Consider the following 22,716-nt stretch of genomic DNA (forward strand, 5'->3'; position numbering starts at 1 on the left):
TTTCCCTACCCTCCCGCCATCTATAGTTAACAGCTATCTTTCTTCGCACCATTCAGCCGTGATTCCTACCGGTCGTGTTTTCCTTCTTCCATACCCTGAGCCACGATCACCACGGGACGTGTGTGCCGCGCCGATTCCTCTCTACAACGACCCACGCCGTCTACGAGCAGGAGCAAAACGAACCGGGGGCTGCGATTCTCGCGAGAGATTTTCAAGTATCGAATCGGTTAGGTGGTTCGCGATGCGATGACTCTTCGACCCGCGGATGACACGTACCGAGATATCCAACCTGTGCACCCGTTCTTCTTCTTGTTCTTGGAATTGCTCTTGGCTCTAGGGTACATCTTGTCAACGACAGACTTTTGGATATTCGACTTCATTCATCTTGGACAGCCCTTTGCTTTGGACTGATGAAACTTCGATGCTGATTTCGAGATCATCGATGGACGATAATATAGATAAACTTGGAGAATGCAACGATGATGTTGAAGGATTTTCGGTGGAATATCTTGTTTAGGGTCGAGGCAGCGGATAGAAGTTCGTCGCTGAAGAAGGTTCAATTGGTTGGTTTGGACGGTGATCGGTTAATCCGAAAAGAAGGTTCGAGGAACATCCAGACAAGGCTGTATATACGTGTGCTGTTGCTCGAAGTCGGCGAGTGGGCGAAACGTGTTAACTCGTCTTTTGTGAGATACGTTCGCGGAGTGAACGTTCGTTGTACCTTTGTCGGATCACGCCGCGTCGTTTCGTCGCGAGGTCGTTGATGTTCGATGGGTTTCGTTCGAGTATATTGGTTTATTCTTCGAGAGTTTGTTTCATGCCGAGAGTTTCCTTAAATATTAGTCAGTTTGGACACAAGAGTTATTTAAAGACCATCATTGTTTTTGAGAAGACAATTGTTTACTTTGTTTCATCATTTTCTCCAAGTTAATTCAGTTTTCCTACACTCTTTGTAGTTATTGTATAAAAAAATATGAACATTTTTTGGCTCTATTTTTATTGATCGATATTCATCGACATCAAGAAGGAATATCTGCGTATTTCCTGCACTTCTACGTTAAAGTACCATATCAAAATTTTAGATTTTAAAATAATCTAGTATTCCTAATGTCATTACTACATTTTTCAATTTTCCTCAATTGCATACTTAGAACCGGACGTAAATTGTGATCCTCGAATTTTCTTACGATTAATCTTCTCTCTTCTTCTTCTTCTTCTTCTTCCATTATAAAAGTGATCAATCTTTATCGATGCGTCTATGCAAAACGTCGAATCTCGTTGATCTCTCGTTGACATTCGACCCGGTGTTTCATGACACACCTGCGTGTTTAGCACGGTTCATTTTTTCCATTGTGCAAGCAGGACGATGTTTTAAAAGCAGTCCGTTCAGCATGATTCAGTATCGAGCGGAAGTGCAGCGGTAGCGCGGTGCGAGCTGTTGATAAACGTGAAAAGGACCTTGATGTTTGACCGCGATGAGTGAGGCGATAGAAATATTAGGACACGTTGATTAGCTCGTAGAACGACGATCTTTTTGGCCTCCCTGATCGTTCGTGTTCCACCATATTTCATGCAAATGAAAGCAATTTTCTTTTTAAATAATTTTGTTGAACCTGGCAATGAGCATAAGCTTGTCCGCAGAACTCCGTTTTATTATCAAACCTGACATTATTATGCAAGAAAATTCAGTATCGGTAACCCGAAACTTGCGACTTGTACAATTTCATTAATAACATTGATTCGATTATGCAAGAGAGTCTCCTGATGAACATTTTCTTTCGAATTAATCGCTAATATGAAATTCATATTATATAAATTAATGGCTGCACCAGGATCAGATGTACATAAATTATAATTAATACATTCATTAATATGTTTTTGGAATAAACTTTTGTAACCACAACTCAGGATAACGTAATGCTTCTCCTTTTTCTTAATTATCCACCAACCGCAAGTGTCTATCAATAACGCGATATTTCTTCTAAAGTGAAACGCAGCGCTCAATTAAGATTTCGAATTTCTTTCGCTAGGAATTTTTGAATTTTAAATTTCTTAGCTGGTGGCTTTTGAATCTACATTTAAATTTAATTAATCAACGAGGTTTCGATTCCCGATAGAAAGTCGAAGACGTGCAATCTTTCATCGACGTTATAAATCGTAAAAACGGTAAAGAGCAGCAAGGAACGTCAGTGTGTGTCAAAATGAGTAATGTTTCGCTTTTCGGACATGGCAAAAATGAGATCTTTTGTACTACTTGTCATGCTTACGATCCTTTCAGGATTATTCTGTTCGTTACATAAAGTACCTCTTTCTTATTGTACTTATTATCTTTAGAAGAAGAATTATCGTTGACTCAACGTCTTAACACCTAAGGGCACATTTCGTTGCTTAAATCCACGAAATTTCGACCAAACGAGTTCAACGTGTTTTTCTCTCGTTCACCAACGAGGATGCTCATCTCTCAATGAGTGCAAACGAATCGTCTCGCACGTGTCCAACATATTCAATTACTCGAAAGACGCGCCTTTCGTGGAGCTTGTTCGCAGAACGGAAGTACGCACAGAATTTGTAACAGACCTTAACTAATTCTAATTTGGTCAGACTGGCGTCAAGTTTATGAACGGTCCTAAAAACACGACTTTCATATCGCAACCATTATTGTATGATTTTAGAATCGATTTTATGACAGCTAAATTTCCACGTTGCACTAAAAAAAATCCATTGGTTATCATTTTTAGTATTTATTTTTATTGTATAGCCGCTCAACAACGATGAATTACGATGTTCTTGAACTTTGAATTCGTAAAGAATCGTATGTTTTACAGATTTTATAAGAAGACCTGATTAATTTCGGTATAATCGCGCTTCTATTTCGAGAGAAATTATTATAAGTTGTACCGAAAACAGATATTTTTAGAAACCTGTTTTTAGTAGACAACTGCAACGAACTGTGATAAGTTTGCAAAATTGTACATCGAGTTTGGTAAGATCAAGCATTAAACTTTACATCAGTTATGTATCAGAATATCAAGGTGAAATTGTGTGAATAAATGTGACGAATATGATGTTTGGTTGGTAGTTTTATTTTCAACTGATCGTGCTGTTCACTTTCGCAATTCTAAAATCGTTTCGCAATTTTAGTACTGTTGGGATCAATAGGTAAGATTAAGTAGAAGTGTTTAGAATTTAAGATAGCTTCGAGATATATATAAAAGATTTTCTGTGATATTATCTAATGAGTCATTACAGAGATGTATCAGTGTGGGAATTCGTGAAATGTTACAAACATTTTTATTAGAATACCCATTGTGTCGTTCCTTGCAATAATTTGTCTGGTATTTTTGCATCGTCCATTCGTTGAAAAGTTTGTTGTTGCACAAGTTTGCAACTGATTGCACACGAAAAATAATTTCTCTTATCACGATTGTGAGGAACATGAGTTTTGAAGCATATTTTTGAGTGGAGTAAATGACGATTAAGCCATGAATTTGTATATTTCCTCAAATTTATAGGAAGGATTTTCTTACAGTCTAATTCTTTCACGATGAACACTTGTCCCAACGACAGAAATCTTCTGTTCCAATCATTACAGTGACTCATATGAAACTCGTTGTAATCAAATACAGTAGAACCTTCGTTATTTAAATACCATCTACGCGTTCTGTTTTTCGAATAATCCAACAGCATATTTTCTTATCAATAAGGATCGCGTTTCTTTACTATCTATTTACTCTTTACTGTATATTACTAGACTATTTTCTCCTATTTCTTTTCCGAATAATTTTTGTCTCAATTCTGTTATGTTTATCATCAAAGTATTTCTTAACATTCAGACAAAGACAAAAAAAATTCTTATTAATATCCTAATTTCTTGATTCAATTTTTTACCAAACTACTTTTTAAACATTCAAAACTTCCTACTTGTTAAGACGAAATGAAGTTCAAGACATAACAATTTAAAAACCGTAACATGATTAACTCAATGGCTAAACGAAAAGTTTCAATATGTCAATATATCAATATATCAAACCAACCATTAACCAAACAGCCTTCAAACGTTCGATTTGTGTATCAGTGCTACAAATCATCTCTTACAGCAATCTCCACTAGACTATTTGTCCCACCCATAGAATATTTATCCTAACTATGTCGATCGGTACTAATCGACATCGGATTAACGTCAATCGTTAAAATCGTTTTTCGTAACGTTCGATCCGGCTGTGATTCATCGAGCCTGTTTCCTCCTCTCCTATCTTTCTTCTCTTTCTCTGTTTGCCTCGCATGTAGACACGCGTGCGTGGCCACCGCATTATGTAAACGTCGCGGGATACGTGTGAGATGCGTGCAAAAGACGGACGAGGCCGCGGCGCCGTGCCGCGACGAACCTCGCGATTTTCCATCGCGAAACGATTGGATTCGCGGGGCCGTGCGGACAATGTTGCCAAACGGGCCGACGGAGTCCGACGCGACGCATCTCGACGCTCTCGGACCGGTTCTCTTCAGAGCGAAGGTCGTCGGCTGATGTGAGGTCGTCGATACCGAACGCTTGGTGCTCGCCGGATTTTTGCTTCGAACGTTGCGCGTGGCACGCCTGATGGATAACCAGGACAGCAATTTTGGGAAGTGGGTCGCTGAATGATGTACACTATGCAAATTTATGTTTAGCTTCGTTTTTTTCTTGGTCTCGTTTTTTTACTTTGTTTCTCATATATAGTTCTTTAGCTTTGGTACGATTGGATGCTAGAGTGTTTGGGTTCCGACAGGGTAATGGGGTTTATTATGTTTTTCAGATTTTTTTTCTTCTTTCAGATACTTTTATTTTTGTATGGTTGGTTGATGGTTCGAATCGGTGAATAACGTGTTGCAAAATTGATCTATACTTTATGTCCTTCTTTAATTAGAAGTTTTTAGAGGGCACTGCTTTAAAAAGTGTCGAATCATGTTCGACATAAGAGTGTCCGTGAAGAGAATTGACTTCGACGTAGATTCGACATAGGAATTCAGAATGTTAGCAATCTTCTTTTCATTGTAACAGAAACAAATTTTGTTATCTCAACGGAATTAAGAAGGTCGTTACCATAAAATAGTAGCAAGAGATTTCGTATATAAATTATGATTCTTACACATTTTTCTTCAAACTTAAGACATTTTTTAATGATCAAGAATACCATAAAAAATAATTGAAAGAAGGTAGCAGAGTTTAGCGCAAATAAAGGGTCAGGAAAACTGACTCCAGATCATTATTATTGGAAAAACGTTATGAACAAGCGTTACATGTCCGTGTTAACAGATTAACAGATTTTCCCGCGGTGACTACCGATTAAGATCGCATGCGATCAACTCGAGAGCACTGCGAATCGCCATAAATATTTCCTGATCGGCACAAGCTTCGGTTATTCCACGGAACTTGTACCACGATAGAGGGGGAAAAATGCGAGAATGAACGTGTTATTAGTAACACTTGCTCGCAACGGGAGCCAGAATCTCGATTATTCATCCGGCGCCTTTAGCCAACGGCGTCACGATAGTTGTTCGCTTGTAAAAAGTGTTAAGAGATGTTCTCAACTTGTTTTCTACAAAAGTATTCGTTTTCTAAGAATATTATCAATTCGTTTTTCTTCCTTTCGCTTTATAAAACGTACAGATTTTTTTCTTTTTGCTTTATACAATTATCTGAATACTATATTTGACGATTGAGATTCTCTATATATTTATAGCCTTGAGAGTTTTTTCTTTTCTCTTAATTCTTTTTTTCTTCTTCCTTTATTCTTTATTCTTTGTTCGTTTCTTCCTTCTCTTTTTCTCTCTTCGCCTTTTTCCCTCTTCCTTATTTTTTCATTCTTATCCTTCTCTCTTCAAATTTTTTTCGCAGGCAATTGAAACAACAATTAACAAGATAAGAAATATATATATGTATATTCATATAATGAAAATTCTATTCTACAAATTTAAAGTTAATAAACAACCACATCGATTCTACGTACATTACAATAATCACAATCGTGAAGCGATTGAACGCTACAGAACAGTCATAATCAGTATCGAAGAAACCTATTGCTCCAATAATTCATCCTGAAGACAAATTACAGTAATCAGCTGAGAAGCAATTGCTCGAATATCAAGCAAGGTTAATAGGTAAACTTAGTACAATATTAGATAAACGCGTATTCTGAGATGGACGACGTTGAAAATATCTGCACCCGTGTTATTCCGCGATGAGAACGAAAAATCGCGTACTCAGAAGCGGGACTGTCGTTTCAGCCAGGAATAGAAGCCCTCAGGAAAGCACGTAATGACGTTCGGCATTATAAACGCGGTGTTCTTGCCGGTATCGCGGTGAATCCGCGTTTCTTCCTGGATCCTCGTGGCAGTTGCCGAGGAAACGAGCACCTTACAACCGGCGATTCCCAACCGTTACGTACCGTTAGAAGCGCGATCGTCTATGTCGCTGCTGGCGAAAAATAAGCTTTTTGCTTGTGCATCGAGAGCCACCTGAAACGGTCCGGTAATTTTGCAAGATCTACGGCTTAAAATAGACACACGATTCTCGCGTGTCAGTGCAAACCGTAGATTTTTTCCTGTTTTTTCCACACCCTCGAGTATTTCTCTGTTAACAGGTATTTTAAGTCTATGGTTTACTCGTTCTAACTTCACGTATTTTATTTAAGGTCAGATGTTTATGGAACGTTGGGTAAAAGTTGGGAATCGTTGTAAGGTCGACGATGCGAAAGAATTCACGAGAAAAAGGTTTAGAATTTTAGATTAGCTTAATCTCTTCAGGGACGAATTTATTGAGGTTAGAAAACGATATTTGTTTTATAGCTCTTCGAAATATAATGTATTCATATAGATGTGGATATTTGGCATGATCTTCCTATAATCATTTAAAGTAAAATTCGAATTATTTATAACTCCTTATTTTCACGGAAGAACCGATTAAAGATTAATGGAAATACAAATGTTTCAATAGAAATGTAATAATTTCTTATAGTCTCTAGTCTTGGTTTCTAGTCGTTCCTACAAGGGATCATCTCCAAATTTCCCGTTAATTGACCGTTCAATAATCGATTCCGTACATAAAATAAAAGGGAAAAGATATTCTTGTAAATGATTTTGTAGTGTCTTATGTAATTATAATAAACAATAAAGTAAATATCGTCGCTTAAAGTTCTCGATAGAAACAGAATACTCGCAATCTCGTGAAGAAACTAGCTGTCGTCCTTCGTTACTTCTGAACGAAGGATACTCCCACGGAGAAATATCACTTAGAATCGTAATAAAATTAAAGAATTCCATGTACACGGTCTGCATATCAACTACCATTGTTACTAGTGAATCAACAAAAAACAAGAATAATTCTTATCTTTACGTGTTAAAACTTACATTCTTATTTATACATGAAACGATCCACTAAGTATTCTAAACACTGGAAACTGTTCGAATATTCATTCGAGTTTCATCACATCATCCTGTCATCTTGTTACGTTATCGACCAAATTGCGAAATCTGCTAATTTTCTTGTTAGCTTAGAATTAATGTATCCATCATACATATAACGTAGACCGTTTAAATCAAAAACTGACGTTCAAACTATATCTTTATAGTACTTGTACTAAATTTTCGAATACAGGAAAACGAATGAAGTGGAGTAGACGAATTTCGTGAATGTCTCGTTAGAAATTTTGTTCTCATTTCTAATCTGTTTTAAACACTGTGAAATACGGTAATATCATTTTTCTATCGAGTAATGTTTTAATAGGTTTAGGTGTCCTTAAAGTCATTTATAGTACACTAAACATGTACTTCATATTCCGACGAGTTTTGTGCATGCCAAATGGTTCCATAGTGCCTCGAGAAATTCCGATCGCGTCCGAAATTCAAGATTCTCCGCTCGTACGTCGAAATTATAAATTATCGTATTTGAAGGAACGCGACCTTTGCTTGACCATTCGTGCTCATGGTTTCCTGGTGATAATACAAAACGTGAATCACGACCTAAGGTATCTAAAAAATATATTCATCAGTTCTTCTTTTAATGTTACGTAATAACGAAACCAGCGATTGTACAGAATCAAATTTTTATGCTCTCATGGATCTTGGAATCGTAAATTTCCGAATTCCTGCAGCTGGAATATCTTACAATTTATAGGTACCCAGTTATTTCGTTTTTTGAAACTGATGGCTGGATTAAAAGAAATCTAGAAACATCGACCATTTATCTTACTCGATTAGGAGATAGAGAGTAATGTATTTCTGGTCCTTCTCATCTTTTCGTGATCTATACTGCGATTAGTTAGTACTCTTTTGCCTTCTGGCGTTTACTAAAGTGACGTAATTTTAAAAGTACATACTTCTTGGAACAGATTTTTTAGAACATCTGAGTCGTTCGGAAGCTATGTTGACCAAATCCCTTAAATTAAATAGTAGAGAAATATAGCAGTGTTACACCGTTAAAAATGAATTCTTACGGGATTGTCGTCGATGAATCTTCAAACTCAGGAATTTTCGATTTTATCGAAAATGAATATTGCATTCGATGTCGATCGCGATACGATCATGGTCGTGATTTGTCACAGTCGAGTACATGCATCAAGGACGCCGCGGAGGCGCACTTAAAAGCAGAAAGATCATTAGGCAGAATGCAAAAAAATAGACTCGAAGAGTTATTTGCTGTTATTCGAAAATTCTCAGGAAATTGCTGGTTCGTTAGATCACGATCTACGATCTGATTTACGATCTACAAGTTTTTATTTTAGATTTACATGGAGGACTGACGTTCACCTTTTTTAGAGTTAAAACAAAGTTACGTCACTTCTGTTATTATATTAGAAACAAATGGATAGTTGTATTTCTTTAAGAGATAAAAATAAATAAAAATTGAATGCAAACTATAAATCTTTTCAGCACAATTATTGTTTTCGTAATACAGGAACTAACAATAAGAAGAATGAAATACAAAGCGCGAATCTTCTTAACACAATGGCTCATTGCCAAATTAAAGTACCATCCTTTACAATTCAATATCTCAATGACATACTACGCGGTCGCAATAAAAAGTGCAGGTAACCATGTTTTGTACGATAATTAAAAAAGTGGCGTATTATCTCAGCCTCAGGCACTGCTTCATCGCCAAACAGATTAATTCTCGCGACTTGTACCAAAATCAATCATATTGGTCTGCTTGTAAATCACTGAAACAGTTATCAAAATTTACATTTATCGCTCTCTGCTTGCATATTTCACGAGATGTTAAACGATCCGCGAAAGATATACCTTTTAGTACATCGACGGGGAAAGAACGTGGCGGAGGAATGAAAAGTCTGTTGGCGCTAGTTTGTCGCGAAGATGTTACTCGACGACAGAATAGCGAATGAAATAGAACTTCTGCTCGCTTGGGTTTCACGATTGACGAGTGGTTCATTATGCGATTTCGTTGACAGGGGATTCAGCTGGAAGGACAAATGCTTTCGTCATCCTACAATTGGCTTTGCCAATCGCGATATTGAGTAGCGTGTGTTCACTAAGTTATCGCGTGCCTTTCAACTGTATAGTTGAATTGAAAAGTCACGATGGACCATACAATTAGGGAGGCTCTGAATTTACGTTATTATCAACTTCTTTTATAATTGTGCTTTGGATTGTAGATTCATAGAGTACTTGGTACATCTGAAATTTGTAATTTTTATCGTCTCTTTGATCAAAAATAGAAACGAAAGAAAGGTTCCTTTTTCACTTAGAAAGAAAACTGTATGTTTATTAAGCAAGGTAGATTACACATGACACAATATACACGTCAATTTTGATTCTCGCCCGATCTCACAACACGGCTCGTTATAATAGTAATATAATCTGCTGCATAGTTACACTGACGCTCATTAACAGCAATATCATTGATCTCGAACGTCCTTCACGCACGCTACAACGTAATCTCAGTTGATTAATGCGTGATTTACGCTCGTACCATCAGAAATCGCTGTTCCTTTCTTCGGCGATGCAAGAAAGCGGTTACCCTTGCTTCTTTTGCGTAGATTGTATTGAACAAAACTGGTATGTAGGTTTAATTAACTCTAAAAAGTTGAAAAAAATCCCAACGATGACTTTTTATTATTTTACACAGTTAATTATCTCGATTACATTATGCCTTGTTTGTAAAGCACATGATTTCTAAATAGGATCATCAGTAAGATAATAATCGTAAGAGAATAGGAGAGTTATGAAAACAGAAGATTGCTGTCAATCGTGGGAGTTCAATAGAAACATAAAGTTAGTAAAAAGAGAAATTACGATAAATTAAAATCACGTAAATAGGTTTGCGTAAAAATAATCAAATTTCGAATAATAATCGACGTCTTATCGGAATAAGAGTAGGAAAGATGTGCGAAAATTTATTTAACTAGTCGTCCTCGACATTGACTCTGCTTGATTTCTAATTTTATCCCAAACTCGAGCCGGTTTTGATACCGGTCGTGGACGCCTCTCGTATGCTACGATAGGGTTGTAGGGTCGGGTGCAGCGATAATTTATGGAACCATTAAAAATCTTACCTGGCGTCCTTTGACAAATCGAAGTCGTGATCTTTACCGACAAAAGATTCAGAATTTTTTAATTTCATGTGTGAAATCACACTGAATTATTTACTTATATATTATTTTTTTATTTACGCAGATTAACCCATTAAGGGAGAATGTTTCATTTATAATTTTGTTTCGGTTACCTTACATTAGCGAATTTTTTTAACTTTTTAACATTCTTCTTTTTTGTCACTATTTTCTGTTCCATCTGAACATCATGATTTTATAAAGCTCAAAGGAATTAAATATGCCAAATCCTTCTTTAAATCGTGGAAACTCCTTTTGCGTTTCTGATTCATATAATGGGTTTTTGTAAAGTATCTTATTATTCTAATAGATTTTTTACTTTATACTTTAACGAGCAATATGCAAACAGTGTGTTTTCCAGTAATGTATACATAATAAATGCAACTTTACGTAACTTTAGTATATTATTACATTACTTGTTGCTTCCTACTGAATTAATAACTGAATTATAATAAATCAAATATTATTTAACCGATAAACTATTAAAAGCAAACGATAGTGAATGTCCATGATACTATATTGTATGGCGATTATCAAGCTATTAACGCGTTAATGTATGTTCCAAATAACCAGTCTTAATGATGTAGGAAGCAAGTTGATTTCAGTTGCTTTTGTTGCATGACTTCCCTTATATCTACCTGCTTAAACATTGCAAAATTTATCTTCTTGATTGAGACTCAGCTATTTATATTCGTTGATTATAAGAAATAATCGAGTAAAATCGCATTTTTCATTCTACTTTATTACCTTCCCCGAAATAGTATAAGGGGAAACCTGTTATGAAGTCGTGGCTAACATCTTCTGTGACATTATCAAGGTTAGATTAGAATATAAAAGAACAGAATATTTTAAGGACTTGTGTCAGCATGTTGGTTTCGATTTCAAAAAACTAAACAACACAGTATCCTACCTTTTTGAGGGAAAAATTTCATTTTACCAATTGATTTCCACAAATTGAATTTATTTATTTCGAATACTATGACGACAAGAATTGTTACTGTAAATATTAATGGCTAGACTGCAGATATCTTCGTAAATTTCTTGAATACTCCTGTAATTCTGTCTTTAGATCATTTTATTTCTAATTGTGTTTTTTTCTTAATGAAACTCGTAACATGTCTCAAAAAAAAAAAAAAAAAAGAGAAAAGAAAAAAAATTGAGGAAAATGTCTGGTTTTAAATGTATGCTAAATATTTCTTAAAACATTAAAGATCTGTTCTTTTAACATTGATTTAATCCTTTTAGCGTTCAAAAAGAACTGACATGGGAAACGATTTTCTAATTGTTTCAAGCACTATAGCTATATAAAAATAAATAAAGAGAAGGACCTTAATTCCAAAGTTTAAAACGAAAGAATTATATGAATCCAAAGACACGATCAAATTCAAATATAATATTCTGTAAAAGATCAATAATTTGCAAAATCTGAAAAATTCTATATACGCGCCACATAGATATCAAATCTAATGTCCTACGACTAATCCCGTGTCAATTCAGAGCAAGAATCGAGCAACGACGAGACCGTACAAAATCCACCTGGAAGTAATCCTCGCTGATCTCTTTTCTCCGCGGTCGCTTTTCTATATGAAGGTTCGTGGCTCGAATGTAATTACGAAATGACGGTGACGAGTTCAGCGCAAATGACAGGTCTCTGGCCATATCCTGACGGCAAGGTGGCTCCTTTTTCTTTCGTTTCCTCTCGACGATGGCCCCCTTTTCGCATCACGTCAAAGCATCCTTTTCCGCGACAGGCAATTACGCGCTCGCCAGTTGAGGTCGCTCCAATTTCGTATCGGCTGACGACCACTGTAAAAAAGAAAAAGAAGATTAGCGAGGGGATAAAGAAAAAAGGAGCGAATACAAAAGCGAAAAAAAAAGAGGATGAAGAAAAGATAGAATGGAAGGGAAGGAGGGATGTTTCTCTCTGGTCCCAGTTTTAGATGTAACCACGTAAATGGCCTGTCGCGTTCGTGCAATGTACGTCGTGCCATAGACATTATACGACATTATGGCGCGGATCGTGTAACGTTATGATTATCTCGCAAAGAGCCCAAGGTCTGTCTCTTCTTATCCTCTTGACGGCAACCATGTAATTGTTCTTTCGGTTAACGTTGGTGCATCGTTCGTTTTCCTTTTTCTTCTCTTTTCGCCAGCTTTCATCGCGCGCCCATGGGGTTTCTTGTGTCGCGTAAAGAAAGTACAGAGATACTAAAAAGATAAAGCGAAGGAGAAGACGATTTTTTGATCTTTTGGAACACGGTTGAAATTCGTTCTGATACGAGCGAATGAATTCGATGGTTCATTTGATAATATGATATATAGATTATGGATGTCTTTTTAATTAATTAATTAATTTATTTCATCTGGTCTATCTTGTTTATTTTATTGTAAAAAGTACACGTATAATGCGGAAAAATATATAAAATATTCAAAATAGAGTGTACTGGTTGTAATAGTGGAAGGATGAAAAGAATTTTTTTATGCAATTAGGTTCCATTTCTTTAGCTTTATTTATAAAAATATGAATTTGGATGAAGAGCCGGTGTCTAGTGATATCTTTCTTGATATGGACATAAAATTGATTCAAACAGACAATGAAGAAATTACCGAAATGTCAGAGGAATCGTTGAAATAATTAATCAAGGCTTGAGTAAGAATGGAAGAAGAGATAAAACGGAATTTCATGAGATGTGGTGATTAATTTAAGAGTAGTTGTTTTTCATCACCTTTTTTTCAATTTTTCAAATAGTATGTGCAATATGTTTATCCTTATCTGAGCGGCAAAGAAAGAAGTGAATGAAGATATGTATATAAATATGTATTCTTCTCATAGGAAATATTCAGCGTTGTCACTGTGAAATCTTTCTCTCATTTTCTTCTGTGGCACAAATCAGGAGAGGCAATATGAAATATAAATTACTGTACGACTCTTATATCGCAATCAAGCGGCTATATTAGAGGAACGAAGATATATCTTTCTTATTATTCGTTCGTTTTACGCTTATCTCGTCGCTTAAATGACACGTACTTTTTCAATTTCACTACTTCCATTTACGACTTTAGTACCTAATGCGTATATACGCACAAACTCGCCAAAAATAAAATGTTAAAGTAGTTAGTTATTTGTATGAATCAAAACGTTCTTTCGTGAGATAATCACATACGTCGGTAGTAATTTTTATAACACTTTATTTGAAACACCTGTATACATACATATGTATATATACATTTCACAATATAACATTTGATTTTTTAAAAACAGTATTAACATTAGATCAATCAGGACTGGATGTAAAATCAGCGTACTTTATTATTATCGCTGGATCTTGCCCAATCTCTAATCTATTCTGAGCGGGAATTACAATTATTTCACAGCTTGGTCTACAAAATACGAAAGACACAATATTATAATCTTCTATTATACTACCACACAAATATTCATTTTTTTCTTTGCAAAAATTAGCAACCAAATCAAAGTATTTAGCCAGCGAAAGTATATACACAATGGAATATCACGTCGCTCGATCCTATTCTGACCTTCCTACACTCCGCAATTAGTATTCCAATCCTCTTTACGTCCACGACCGCGTAACGACATCGAGAAACCAGGGAAGGAGGGACGAAGAACGACAGAGAAAACGTTAAGAAAAAGAGAGTCGTATGATATTAAGAATCTTAGAGTAAGAAGGAGAGAATCTTGCGAGGGTGGTTACTAGGGGAAAGGAAGGGATTTGAAGGGGGTTGGAGCGGGGCGGAGTCGAAGATACATCGGCTAAGGCTAAGTTAGGATGAGGATAGCAGCGATTATCTTAACGATCCCCTGCAGCAAAACCTGAACAGCAACTTCGCTTCGTCTCCTCTCCTCGTTGGCGAGATGCACCGCGTACATCGGTTCCACACCAGCGTCGCTTTCCTGTTGCTGGTGGTGTTGCTGTTGCCGCGGCCGTTTCTGGCTTCCACGGTCTTCTTCTCGTTGCTGTTTCTGCGCTGCTACCAAAGAAATATGCCGCGAGGTGGAAAAAAAAAAAAAAAAAAAAAAAAGAAAAAGAAAGAAGCGGGGACGCGAAACGCTGAAAATAGCTCGCCGTGTGCTGCCTTTGGCGAACAAGTGGTGAAACCAGCAGGAATCCGCGTGGCTTTTCCCTTCCTTCCTATTTTCTCGATCCTCTTTTTCTTCGAGCGATCCACGCCGATAGGACTGGTTTAGGATAAGCGTAGGCTGCCACTTGCCTGTGTCGTAATAATGATGTTATAATATTGTTATCACACGCGGCAGGTGCGATGCGCGAACGAGAGAAAATGAGGATGCTGCTGTCTATGCGTTTTAAAGTGGTTTCTTGATCCTGATCTTGATTTCATCGCGTAGGATTCTTATCTTGGTATAAGAGAACATTGATGAAGTAAGTTTGTTTATGTATCACGAAGAATGTAGATAACAATTACGGCATGACTTTACTAAATTGTAATAAAACACTCAACTTGTCAGATGGAAGGGAGATTCCAGTACAATGTACATTTTTGTTCAGAGAAACAGACTACGGACTCTACAAGAGAGCAGAGTCTATTTGATTTATACAGACATCCGTAGGATCGATAAAGTTATAGTCTAACGATCGAATAAATTTTCATAACATAGGACTAAGAATAGCAAGACCTTCGAACTAACAAATTCGTCTCGTACTCGAACGATAATTCGACAACTCGGAAGCCAGGCGAGTCTGGCCAGCTGCCGCCGGAGGCAGGAGTAGCCTTCGATTCGTTCAGTGACTCCGAATCCAACGAGCTCGAGATACATCCACGAACGGCGCACACAAGCGTTGTATCAGCTCGGCTCCGCCTGTTCTTTCGACAGGATCGAGAGGAGCTTTCTCGACGTATATACCGTTGTAACTCGCGAATTCTAGATCCCGACCTCTTCGAAACATAGTTTCTCCATCATGGTGTATCCCACATAGACTTTAAATGTTCATGGTCGATCTTGTTGCTCGTCGTTGGCACACTTAGCCCATGCAAGGTTCTCGACTAACGAAGGACCAACCGAGAGCCCTCTTCCTCTCGTCTTCAGATTTTGCATAGTCGTACGCGTGTCACACAGGGAGGATATCGTACAATTGACCAATGACCCCGGCCGTTGATCCAGGGATGGGCCTAAGTCAGCTCTTGCATCGGCGCAGAACGCGAGGGAAGCTAGATAGAGAACGTTTGGTCGAATGAAACAGCCTAATCGGCGCTAGCGCGCAGCTGTCGTGACTTCGAGAGGAAAGTCGCGGAACAGCAAGGACGAGGAGGTGGCGACCGGTTGACGGCTGTTGGAAGCCGGTCTACGCTGGTGTGTAATGCATTACACAGGTATTACAGGTATTATCCGTATTACACGTATTACGAGTATTATACGGACGTACGTGCGACCTCGAGAGAGCAGAGGCCTGGTGAAGAACGGCTTCTTCTTTTTCTTTCTCCGAGCCCCCTCCTTCGTCCTTTGACTCTGCTGGTCCCCTCGATTCCTCTACATCCCTCGCACATGTGTCTGCCCTTCTCTCTCTTCATCTCCTTTCTTTTCTCTTCCTCCACCACCTCCTCCCCGCGTTGAATGCATGCAACTCCTTTGCACGTCTACACACGGCTCATCCTTTGTCTCTGTCTTCTCTGGCTCATCCTCTTTTCTTGCATTCTCTCCTCCTCTCTGTACCTCGACTCCTCTCTTCCCTTTACCTATTCTCCTTCTTCTTGTCGTTTTACCCTGCGGCCCCACGAGCGGGCGGTTTAACGTCCGCGACTTTCTCACCCCTCTCATCCTGCTACGTCCCTCTGTTCTCCACTTTCTGGTTCGCCTCTTGCACCTCCACCCCCTCCTTCGACCTGCTGCATGTCCTCTGCTCGCTCATCCGCCTCGGCCTGTTCCACGCTCGCTCTAGCGAGCTCCTTCGTTCGTATTTCTCTCTCTCGTCTATCAATCTTGCTGCTCCTCTCTCGATGGGTTTTAGTTTGTTCCTTTGGAGGAATCTGCGCTGTCCCGGACCGGAGATTATCCTGCCACCCGGCTGAAACTTGCTACCCTCAGTGTAACGCGATTTGGGCAGCTCCCTTTTTGCATTTTTTGTTGATTTTTGCCGGGTCAACGTCGCTGCTTAGGGATGCTTCGTCATTGTTGGGTCTAGTAGACTGATGTTGTTGTTTTGGAAGAGTTAAGGTTTCATTGTTTTGGCATTGGTTTAGTGTATTCTTTTGTTAAGGTGTATGATAATTTTACACGGCGGCTAATATGGGCTGTCATTCATTTGCATTATGTTTAGCTTAGGTTTCGTTTGCTATTATTTCTAACATATGTTAATACATATTGACAGTTGCAGGGTTCACTGTTTTGGATTAAATGCAATTTGGATATTTGTTGTTCAAATGTATAGTAGTTGGTTTTTTGGGATCTATTACACTCCATTACAGAGTACTATGCAACGTAATAGTTAGTTAGTGGCCTCTTAGGAGACGAGAAAGAAGAAAAGAGGATCGTTTCGCGCGAGATACAATATTCCTTGTTTATATTAGATGCTCGATCCAATATCTCGGGGATATTAAAGCCTCGTTAGATCTATCAAATTATTGATCTTAATTGGGAAGGATGTAATTAACTTCTCGCGTAAGCATTTATTGTATCCTGTTTGTGTTCTCAAGGAGTTTTGTTGCTTCGCTTTTTTCCTTTAAGAGAATATTTTAAGCTACATACTCTCCGAAGACTTGAAATTCTACTATACACTTGCACATCTCAAGCAGTAAGAATTATTGTTTTATTGTTTAATAATAATCTGTGCAAGTTTAAAGTGATTTAATATATTCGACTCGGTCGATAATCAGGATGCCCCATGAAATTCAAATCGATTAATGACGAGACAATTTTATGTTTCCTCTTCTTTAACAGGTTTTCTTCTTTCAAATTCTAAATTTAAATCTCATAATACGTATATAAGTATATAATTATAGATTCAAGTACTAAATTATGTGAACTTGAGATTAAAATATCTTTTAAATTGCTAATTCCAGACACTATAAATAGAAATGGAAGTAAATTTATTTCAGATAGTTTTTATTATCATATTATATTAATTATTACATTCATATTTTTTTTTTTTAGATATTCCTTACATTTCGCTGAAATGTTCAATTATAGTATTTATTAAATTCGTATCTTTTTTTACATACTACTTTAATTATTTATCGAATTTACTACTTTTAATCAGAATAATCATGCGATTTTTTAATGTAGTCAGTAACTATAGACAATAGAATAAAATCTGTGCGTGTGTACGTTTGATGATGCTAACTTATCAAATCCAAATTCCGAAGAACTAACATTTCATATGTCATATATTCCTCTACTTAATAAATTCGACAATTAAGGGCTATTAGCAATTGATGACAGTATTGTAGCTAGGAAAATGAAATTTTTGTACACAGTATCCTAATTTGACGGTCAGAAGTTATAGTATGCCAGTATATTAATGTAGAAACGCGGAATATTCCTACGGGGGTAAAATGCTAACGATTCGTGAAACTTTCGGTGCCCTCTAGCCTTCTTCAACGAGTTCCTGTCGCTCCTGGGGGCGGGCGAGTCGTAGATTGAACCGAGAGGAGAATCTAGCGTTCTATTGCAGAGAAAACGACCTCGGTGTAATGTTCGACCTTTACGAACCGGTCCCTCGGTACATTTGCATGCCAGCACAGGTGTATTGCGCTGCTTGTTGTGCAGCGTTGTATTCCGCGATGTTGAAGTACAGCAATGCCAGCTGATTGGCGTGTCCCGTGGCGCAGAAGGGATTCCACACTGTGGTCTCGGATGAGCAACGATGACTTCTTCAACGACGAAAGCAACGGTCGTTGAGACGGTATGAATTGTCTGATCAGTTCATTGAGTGTAACGGAGATACGTTTGGCGGCAGGCAAGGGAAGCTGTCTATTATGCTTCTGAAATGCAAAGTCGCGGTCGTGGTACTAGCCTATACGGAGCGGTCTCGTTACATCAGTACACGACCTTAGGCGAAAACCGGTCGTTGGAATCGATTTGCATGGCCGACTCGTTGCGATTAATTACGTAGCGCGCGCTTTGCCCGTTTCCTACGACACAGAGAATCAAGCAAACGCTTGCCACTCGTGATATTATTATTCTTTTCACTGGTCGTACAGTGACAGTACATTTGATTATGGTATTGAATCGTTTGTTCTTCACTCGTACCGCAATGAATCGTTCGTGTCGATGAGAAAAAAGTTAGGACGTGCTGTTTGTTTCGCTAACTTGTTTTCCTTCGTCCATGAGCTATTGCCTTATCGAGCGTTAGTCACGCGTATAATTACAAAATAGTTCGCAATAACCATAATTTATTTTGCTAAGAAGTCTTACGGAGAGACGCTGATGCTGTATCAATGCGACGCGTGAGACACAAGGTAGATGATCGATAGAAAAAACCTGGAATAAGTGGAAAATAAAGAGGTGTACGATTTGCGTCGATGAATTTCGAATCTGACACTATACGGATGAATCAGTTAATGAAATACTATTCGCTGGCTTTCTAGTATTCGTAATCCTTTCACTCAGTTTTAACACGCTACAGCACAATCCTTTACTACAACTATTTCATTTCTGTTCATTTTTCAATGTGCCTCTTCTCTTTCCTTCTTTTTTTCATCTATTTTTTTTGCTTGTCAGAACTTTCGTATTGTATTTCACTAAACATGTTTAGCTATTCGTAGAACATCGTTTGGCTACGTCCTAGCACTTTAAAATCAACACGAAGCATTTTTACGCATGTCTGTAGTAGGAAAGTTGTTCCCCTACTGGGTACATTGTGCGATCGTTGACTTCTTAATTGCGTGATTAAGATCTTGGGTTTGAATGTGTAGAAATACTAAATAATAAAATAGTAAAACAAAAGAAATACTTCATTTGCAGCCTATTATTCTCTTATACCGAAATGTCATATCTTATAATATTAAATTAGTATTCAATCCATAGATAGTAAAAATCACGAATCAAATAGTTAATAAACAAGTAAAGTCTATGAACACACGTTGGTACCTACATTTGCCATAATTGTACATAGTTGATTACACCATGTTAAATGAACCACTATAATCTGAACCAAATAATACAGAAGCAGAGCTATACACAGAAACGAAATTGAAAAAAGTCACGTACAAAAGAATCTCAGTATCAATTTTCAAACATTTACCAGGACATCTCATTATCTCTCTCTACCATCAATTATTTCAATCATCAGAAGATCAAACAAATCACGCAGCATCTCGGAGATACCGGCGAACGTCCGGAAACGGTGGGCGATCTGAAAGAAAAAGAAGGCAGGAGAGAAAAAAAGACAGTAAATAAAAAGGGGAAAAAATGCAGGAACTCATGCTCGTCACGCGCGAGACGACGTACACGCGGCCGTGGCTTGGATGGAGCCTCGATATGCTCATTCATACTTCGCCGTCAGCTGACGTCCACCGATCGCTGATGAATTACAATGCGTGAGTTTGCGCGACGCATGTGTGTATACGCCCCCGTTCTCGCTTCGTCTCTGTCGTTTCTCCTCGCTTTTGCATATGCTTTTGCGGTTCTTCCTCCCTCTTTCTCTTGATCTACCTGCGGCTACGGTCCATGAACGGGGCTGTTCGCCCGTCCGCGACACCCGGTCTCGATTTACATTTGACGAGAGACAAGCCGTGTCGTAATCGGCGTCGCGTCGTTCTGTTGCGCGATCACGAAATCCGAGGCGACCGCGAACTTGTCTGTTCAGAGTCACGCGAATTCAACGACGTAGCTAATAAGCGATCGTTCTCACGGTTGCATTTTGATGTTTGCCGCGGCGTGGGATGCGCTTCGGGAGAAACGCCGGTTAATTGGTTGGCACGATTTTCGTGATTTACCATTTTGGTGATTCGAAGTGGGGTTTATGTGTGCGCTATATGATAGATGTTTGTTTGTTATAGGAAATTTAAGGGTAAAGCTACTCGGTATAATATTTGTATAAATAAATAAAATAAATCTATATTTAATTGAAAAAGCTACTGTGATAAAAAAAAGTAGCTCCGCTTTACAATAGCTCGAGTAAATAAATTAAGTACTTTTTCAAACGTACTATAAATTTGCAGTCAATTGATATTTGTAATAATAAAATTTTGTACTTTACATGTCTTGTAAAACTTTTGAATATAAAATCTATGACTTTCTTTCCCTTCCATATAAATATAATTTAAATATTGGAGCTGTCTGTGTATTTTATTTTGTGTATTTTACTTGTAATGTATTTAAGAACCGGAAATTTTTCCTTACGATAAATCGTACGTGTTTGACAAACCGTTCGTTAATCAAGAGGTCAAACATTTCGTTCGACAAAGTTAATATTTAACGAATTGTCGCTTACAATCGCCTAGACTTGTCAGCGTTCGGTCAGTTGCGAGATAATCAGATAGAACATCTGGCAAAACTAATAAACTAACGTCCCTTTCCACGATTTCCTTGTCCTTCGGAATATTTACGTTTCCTGTGTCACTTTCGATTTCCTTCGACCTTCGAGCAAGCAGCCATCTTATTCCGCACGTGGCGAATTTTTGCGAAATATTTGATCAGTCGCACCCTCGACCTCGACGAATTCTTTTCTTTGATTATCTCATTGGTGAAATTTTTATTCATATTATGTAATTAATTCCAATTTAGATTTTTCATTTGGATCCTTGATATTGAAAGGATCAATTGGATTGTTTCGAGACCAATTAGAAAATTTATTATTTCCATTATGAGCATTTCACTTTACAAAAAATAAAAATATATTTATAAATAATCTATAAAATTTATAATTTTCAAAATTAAGAATCCATGATCTAAAAACTATAGTCTATAAAATCAAAAATCTATGAGGAATCCATAATTTATAATTCTATAATATCCATAATATAACCTGTCCTTAATTATCCATAAAATCTATAAGATTTCTATGAAATACGTTAAATTGCTCGTTTTAATCACTCTGATGAGTTCCATTACTAGTCCAATGTCTCTTTATAGATTTTTTATAGATTTTACCTGCATTCAGGATCATGCCCCAGGATCTATGCATCTTTTTCTTTTGTTGTCCTTTGTGAATTCCTTTCGGATCATTGTTACTCGATCTTCGTCCTCGGCGAACAAACGGGCATTGTTCATCCGATAGATATAGAACATGGTCAGACAACGATCTCGGTATTCTTCTATCCTTGGATGATTCGTCGTCGTGCTGTTCTAGTCTATCCTTTTGGTACTTCTCCTTCGGTGGTTTTCTGACAGGCCTGATATCCGGTCGATATTATTCCATTGTCGATCGTTATGGAACCTTACAACGAAGTTAAGACCTCGACAATAATCTTCGTACACTCATAATCAGCCGTGACACTCTCGAGAGGCTGTCAGGCTGGCAAAAGGGCCCCCCTATCTTTCAAGGGACAGCGTCGAGTAGGGTCATATCAAATGGCAGGCTTTCCTGTTCAATTCACAATCGGAATTAGGATAAAAGATATTCGCAGCGAGCTGATTACTCCAGCATCTTCGTAGTTATATCGATATAACGAAGTTGTAAAAATTTTCGTGTTTTTGACGTAGCATTTGGATTTGGAATATTTGAGACGACTTAAGGAACACGACATTCCACACAATACTGTTAAACGTAAAAGAAGAGTATAATGAAGAACGTAATAAAAAGAAGTAAATTCTCATGCAGTCATTGACTGTTTCTTAACGTTATAATTATAAAATACAATAGAACTTCGAAGATTCGCTCAGTATTTTCTTCCTTACTGTTCTTCTGTCAGTCAAATCTTACAATTTTATGAAGTTTCGGGGTACTTGTAACACAAAATGTTTAAGATCCATTAGGTACCTACATACAGTAAGACGATCAAATTTTTCTCCATCGCTAAATGCTCGAATTATTAATAATTTTATATTTTAAAACTTTCTCTCTAGAATAGATTTTCTGAAAAGTTCACTTTTCCCAATTATATTAACCAATGATTGATTTCGCGATTTTTTATGCTCATTTTCATTAATTCTTTTCTTCGTTACATGACGGATTATAATAAAGGTAATCTAGGTAATTCT

The 22,716-nt window shown here is 37.5% G+C and overlaps 1 protein-coding gene across 5 annotated transcripts in view; it reads left to right on the forward strand.

Annotated features, from left to right (window-relative positions):
- Positions 1 to 22,716, forward strand: part of LOC117239512 (serine/threonine-protein kinase S6KL) — a 67,595-nt gene that overhangs the window by 13,342 nt on the left and 31,537 nt on the right. The gene's annotated exons all lie outside the window — the stretch shown is intronic.

This window comes from Bombus vosnesenskii, unplaced genomic scaffold (genome assembly GCF_011952255.1).
Source record: "Bombus vosnesenskii isolate JDL3184/JDL3185 unplaced genomic scaffold, Bvos_JDL3184-5_v1.1 scf7180000014105, whole genome shotgun sequence".
Lineage (NCBI taxonomy): Eukaryota > Metazoa > Arthropoda > Insecta > Hymenoptera > Apidae > Bombus > Bombus vosnesenskii.